A 7,415-nucleotide genomic window follows, 5' to 3' on the forward strand; every position below is an offset into this window, starting at 1 on the left:
CTCCAGTGTTTCTTCCTACAGATTTTTTCATTTCTTGTTACTGAGGAACACATTTTCTCTTTAAAGCATCTTTCAATTAAGAACTACATTTTTAAGTAAAACAGAAATCCTATTGGGAGATATTTTACATTATCCAACTGATAATAATATTGTAGTTTCCCAAACTCCAGTTTACATTGCTGGGTGGGTGTAGGTTTAAAGGAAGTTTGTCTATAGGGTCTTGAGAAGCAGAAGTGTTAAAAAGCTAAAAGTGGGCTTCATTTGAATAAAATTTAACCCAAAGAGTTTTTGAAGTAAAAAAAAAAAACTTTAGAAGAATTAATTTAGAAAGTGATGACCAATGACAATGCTACCTGCTCCTAGTCTGTATCAGATACTTAAATAATGATTGAGAAATTCCTTTGTAACACCAATGCATCCTTGTGTCAGGTTCTTGACTTTAACTGGTAGAATATTATTAGCAATTAGCTGTGAGGTTAATTGGCAGGATCTCCTGGAGTAGGAAATGGAAACCCACTGCACTGTTCTTGCCTAGAGAATCCCATGGACAGAGGAGTCCAGCAGGCTATGGCCATAGGGTTGCAGAGTTGGATACAGCTGAAGCAACTTAGCCCACACAGACATGAGGTTGTGTTAATCATGCCAAGAATGATGGTGATGTATAAAAAAGCATCAAAAATTGAACCTAGAATCATTTCCCCAAAGTTAAAAATGTGCTAGCTACATGAATTTTATTAATAGCTTGATCTGTTGCCTGGTTTTGAAAAAAAATAATAAATTAGAATCAAACAAGAAACAAACAAAAATAAACAAATAGAAAAGCAAACTAAATAAATAAGAAAATGTGCACCCCTGTGAAATCCTGAATTAGGATTCAAATGAAGTAGGAAATTAGGTATGAATAGCATTTTTAATTTTATCTCATTTAAAAGATATTGTCACCTTCTTTTCATTTTCTTAATAAGTAAGGATGCTGAGAAAATTTTTGCACATCAACTTGCTGCTTATACATTTTCTTGCTGAGAGTGTCTGTTCAATTCCCTTGCCAGTTGGTACAAAGCTTTTTACTTTATTATAATGAATGAGAACTCTTTATGTATTTTGGAAACAAGTACTGTCATACATATAAATATATGGCTTTCAAATCTTTTCTTCATTTTCTTGTTATATATGGGCTTTCTTGGTGGCTCAGATGGTAAAGAATCTGCTTGAAATTCAGGAGACCCAGATGGTACAGTAAAAATAACCACTCCTAATACAGTTTTTTTCTGATTATATTTATACACACCATTCTAGTTATTTCTTGATACATAAATAGCATTTCATAACTTAAAACAATAATCACTGGCTCATTATTTCCTTCCTTCTTGTGTTGACTGAGGTCACATGAAGTTCTTAGTGGAAAGAAGTTCTATAAGGTCAGTCACATCTGGCACAGGATGAGAATGTCTAAAGGAGGGACTTGATTCTCCCCTTCCCCCTCCAGGTATCTCAGAACCTGTCACAAGTTATATGCAGAACGTTAGTTCGACTTCGTACATAGCATCTCATGACTTTCATATGCTGTCTTCTTACAGGCTAGACTCAGAATTGACTTATAATATTTCTGTTAACTTCTGTTGGTCAAACACAAAAAAGTGTGGTAAAAATTAAAAGGGAGGATAAACAGGCAAAGTATCTTTGAAGAAAATGTGTAAATAGTGTACAGTACTTTTAAATTTTCCCCAACTAGTATTTGCCTATTGTAGAACTTTGTAAGTTCTAATTCCAGATTTATTTATCAATAGCTTTTGTTATTGCAATTAAATATGTGAGAATATGTACAGTCTCTTCTCTTTTGAATTTTAATCATTTAAAAAAATGTTATACAATTTAAAAAGTTAACTTCAATTTATAATTATTACAAAATAATGGCTATATTCTCCATGATGTAAAATACATCCTCAAGTTTATTTTGGATCCAATAGTCTCACCTCCCACTCCCCTCACCCAATCTTGTCCCTTACTACCTCCCCACTGGTAACCACCAGTGTGTCTTCTTTATCTGTGAGTTTGCTTCTTTTATGTTATTCACTGATTTGTGATACTTTCTATATCCCAAATATAAGCAGTATCACACAGTATGTATTTTTCTCTGTCTGTTTTATTTCACTTAGCAGAATACCATCCAAGTCTACCCATGTCATAGAAATGGCAAAAATTCCTTTTATATGGCTAAGTACTATTCTATTGTACATATATACCACATCCTCTTTATCTACTCATTTGTTTACAGACACAACACTTAGGTTGATTTCACGTCTTGGCAATTGTGAATAATGATGCTATGAACACTGGTGTATGTGTGTGTGTGTTTAGTATTTTTGCTATTGTTTGTTTTCTTGTTTTTGGATACATATCAAAAGTGGAATTTCTGGGTCATATAATAGTTCTATTTTTATCTCTTGGAGAAACCTCTTTACTGTTTCCACAGTAACATGTGTGCAGTCTCTTTATTTTTCTTGAAATGTACTTAAAAAAAAAAAAAAACTGAATGAAACAGTGTTTGAACAGCACATATATAGAAGGGAAAGTGCCAGGCATTTCAATCATTTGATTTGCTTTAAAAGGAGGATTAGTTCTAGGATCTTGGGAAGTAGCACAATCACACCAAACACCAAGATAATATAGATGAAAGCTTAAAGAGTGTGGAGAACTGCATTGTTGTCTATCAGGGATGATTTGGGGAGAACATAAAACTGAAGCTTCAGATATTTCTCAATTTTTCCTGTAAATAATGTTGATAGTAGCAAACACATTAGTTTAAGAAATAAAATTAAAGTTCTGATTTAGAAAAATTGACATCCATGTAAACATTTTAAGCAAGTCATTTTTTACACATATGAGCTATATCAGCAGAAAAATCCTTAAAGCATATATATTCCTTTCCTTTGTACATCATTATCCACTTCAATAGCCAGAAATACTAAACAATAAATATTTAGAAAGCACTACATTTTTGAATCCTTGTACCAGAAAGTTTAGAAGGAAAAAATATATATTTTTTCATGAGTTTTTAATTGCAATGGAAACATTTTATATGAACATAATTCAGAAATGAGTGAATTATTTTGGAGATGTAAGAGAGTCACAGAGTCAGTGAAATGTCCCTGAATGACATGCAGTTGGAGGATGGGAATAAATTTATGTTTGATGATGAAGTCTGCCCTGAAAAATATCACTGACCAGACTGTTAAAAGCATCATTAGTCATAATAGATTGAGTTTTTACTGTTGTTTTGTTGCTGTCATGTTCAACTCTTTGCAACCCCATGGACTTTAACCTTCCAGGCTCCTCTGTTCATGGAATTTCCCAAACAAAAATACTGGAATGTGTTGCCATTTCCTTCTCCAGGACATCTTCCTGACCCAGGGATTGAACCCATATCTCCTGCATGGCAGGCTGATTTTTCACTACTGGACTACCAGGAAAGCCCAAATAGAAAACAACACAATGATCATTCATCTAAAGAATGGATCAATAAAACGTGTTCAGTTCAGTCAGTCGGTTCAGTCACTCAGTCGTGTCTGACTTTGCGACCCCATGAGCTGCAGCACCTGTCCATCACCAACTCCTGGAGCTTACTTAAAATCACGACCATTGAGTCAGTGATGCCATCCAACCATCTCATCCTCTGTCATCTCCTTCTCCATCCATCTTCAATCTTTCCCAGCATCAGGGTCTTTTCAAAAGAGTCAGCTGTTCACATCAGGTGGCCAAAGTATTGGAGTTTCAGCTTCGGCATCAGTCCTTCCAATGAATATTCAGAGTTGATTTCCTTTAGGATGGACTGGTTGTATCTTCTTGCAGTCCAAGAGACTCTCAAGAGTCTTCTCCAACACCACAGTTCAAAAGCATCAATCCTTCAGTGCTCAGCCTTCTTTATAGTCCAAGTCTCACATCCATACATGACTACTGGAAAACCATAGCTTTGACTAGATGGACTTTTGTTGGCAAAATAATGTTTCTGCATTTTATTTTTATTTTTTTGTCTTTTTATTTATTTATTTATTTTTGATTTTGTTTGAAAATATTTATTATATAACAAAACATAGATATTCTGGAAAACAATCAGATGAATGCACTTGAAAAGTTTTTTTTTTTTTTTTTAAAGTCTCTCACTGTTTCCATTGTTTCCCCATCTATTTGCCACAAAGTGGTGGGACTGCATGCCATGATCTTAGTTTTTTGAATGTTGTTTTTTTTTTTTTGCTTGGGGCTGGTGCACTGGGACGACCCAGAGGGATGGTGTGGGAAGGGAGGAGGGAGGAGGGTTCAGGATGGGGAACACATGTATTTACTTATTTTTACTTTACAATATTGTATTGGTTTTGCCATACATCAACATGCATCTTCCATGGGTGTACACGTGTTCCCCATCCTGAACCCCCCTCCCACCTCCCTCCCCATACCATCCCTCTGGGTCATCCCAATGCACCAGCCCCAAGCTTCCTGTATCCTGCATTGAACCTGGACTGGTGATTCATTTCTTATATGATATTATACATGTTTTAATGCCATTCTCCCAAATCATCCCTTCTCCCTCTCCCAGAGTCCAAAAGACTGTTCTATACATCTATGTCTCTTTTGCTGTCTAGCATACAGGGTTGTCATTACAACCTTACAATTTAGAAAGGTTGTCTTTCTAAATTCCATATATATGCATTCGTATATATGCTTTTTAATATGCTGTCTAGATTGGTCAGAGGAGCCTGGAAGGCTGTAGTCCATGGGGTCACTGAGGGTCAGACACAACTGAGCGACTTCACCTTCACTTTTCACTTTCATGCATTGGAGAAAGAAATGGCAACCCACTCCAGTGTTCTTGCCTGGAGAATCCCAGGCACGGGGGATCCTGGTTGTCTGCCGTCTATGGGGTCACACAGAGTTGGACATGACTGAAGTGACTTAGCAGCAGCTAGATTGGTCATAACTTTTCTTTCAAGGAGCAAGCGTCTTTTAATTTCATGGCTGCAGTCACCATCTGCAGGGACTTTTGACCCCCCCCCCAACAAAAATAAAGTCTGTCACTGTTTCCCCATCTATTTGCCAGGAAGTGATGGGACCAGATATCATGATCTTAGTTTTCTGAATGTTGAGTTTTAAGCCAACTTTTTCACTCTCCTCTTTAACTTTCATCAAGAGACTCTTTAGTTCTTTTTCACTTTCTGCCATAAGGGTGGTGTCATCTGCCTTATATCTGTACAATTAAATATTACTGTGCCATGTGATGAAAAAAAATTCTGACACATGGAACAATATAGATGTAACTTGGAAACATTTTCCTTAAGGAAAGAAGACTGATAGAGAAAACAAATAAACAAAAAAAACCCCAAAGAACATATACTACAAGATTCTGTTTTTATGAGGTGTCCAGAATAGGAAGCCACATAAAATTAGTGGCTGCTATGAGTATGAGGAAGGGGCAAGGGAAGTGATGAGTGATAGATATATGTGTGTTTCTTACTGGAGCTATCAAAATGTTCTGCATTTAGATAGTGGTGATGGATGAACCACCTTGAAAATATTCTAAATTCCAAGTAACTGTATATATTAAAAGGGTGAATTTTATAATATGCATATATTCTTATAGAAAAGGAAACAGGATCAGTGAATAATAATGCTCCTAAATGAAGTGGTGAAGGAGAATATTTCAAAAGCACAATGAATATTCAAAAGGAGATTGAAAAAATAAGGGGGGGGGGGTGGATCTACTTGAGTTTCATTAGGTTTCCTTTTTGACTGGACAAGGAGGAGACCATTTCAGGGAACTGTGAGGCACAGCATCTAAACAATTTGCTGTTTTCTTCCTACCATAGATCAATTTGGTGATGATAGTGAAGCTTCAAATCTTAGCAGTTGCTAAGTGGTTTCTGAATTCTCAGGGGGATATACAAAAGCAGAAACATAATAAAGTGTTTGCATAACATCAAAGCCTAGGGGCAGTAGTGCAAGGATTTAAGTCCCAGGCTACCTGAAAAAATAAAAGACCACCTGCTTGTTATTGTCCAGTTACCCAAGACCTGCTCATTTTAGGTATATTTTCAAATTCTAACGTAAGAAATATAAGAGAAAACACTTAACTATCTGAGAAATTTAAAACAGATATTTGTAAAAAAACATTTCTACCTACTTACTCAATTAAACAACCTCTGCATTTAATTGCTAAAAATAGCATTTATTCCTCTGATTGTGTACTATCTTCCTGAACTTGTTAATAACCACAGCATAACTTAAATATTTTATTATTTGTTTTATTATTTTTGTTAAGTCATAGAAGCTCTGTTACTCCTTTTATCATTGGACCTGTGTATACAAGAATTGATGTGTTTGTCATTTTGTTTAAAAAATAATGCAAGTACCACCACGGTAAAAATAACTTTCAAATTCATCCCTTATGACAATATGTCATATCTATTTAGATCTGAAGAAAAAGTGCATTATTTGCATTTTATTTTCATATACATCAATACATACAGATATCAAAGTCATGACATATGTAGAAAGACACATACATAGTGGAGGGTATGTGTGTATCTTGGAAGAATTTCATATCCTTCTTCTCATTTCAGTCTTATGATTTTAAAGCTCATTTAAAATCCAAAGAGATGAAACTGTAGGTGATGTTTCATTGTTTTCAGTTCCTTTTAGCTCTTTCCTTCTACTGATGAAGAGAGTCATTATTTGACAACAGTCACTGTGAAGAGAAAATAAATATTGCCACAGAGTAATAATGCATTTCTAGAATAAAGGTTGCTAACACTCATATCATGTCTTACTAACTACTAAAATTGATAATATGAGTGTTAAATTGATAGTATATTAAACTGATAACTTGATAATATTGAGTGTTAAAATTGATAATGTCTATGATCATTATTATTAGTGCTCATTATTTCAGAAATACTCTTGATAGAAATACACTTAAACCAAGCATGATTTTAAAGAAAAGCACTAATACCATAATTGCTTTTTATATACATTTGAATATTTTTAAGCACAGAAAATGCTAGTCCTCTCTCAATGGCTTAATATCTCTAACATTGTAGTTTCTCTCACATTATTTTGAAGAGGAGAAGAGAGGTAAATTCGTCAAATCTATTCCCTGAGATAAAGAAAGTAAGACTCAAAGATGAGCTTGTAGAAAGTAACATGACTCATGAATGACATTTAGATTTGATTCAGTTTCTCAAATTTTATTCCAAATAAATTTTGTTATTGGGTTAAAGACAGCTCTGCTTCTTTAAAGAGTGAGTGCATGACTAAATACTTTTCTGAGTATAAAAAGACAGTTGCAGAAAGAAACTGTGTTCTGACATGATCTTTTTGCAGATGTGTGGAAGTACTACGCATCCATGTGTTCTTGATCGTTTCCT

Source organism: Bos grunniens, chromosome 19 (genome assembly GCF_055505025.1).
Source record: "Bos grunniens cultivar Pamir isolate PY7600 chromosome 19, Bosgru_T2T1.0, whole genome shotgun sequence".
NCBI classification, from domain to species: domain Eukaryota; kingdom Metazoa; phylum Chordata; class Mammalia; order Artiodactyla; family Bovidae; genus Bos; species Bos grunniens.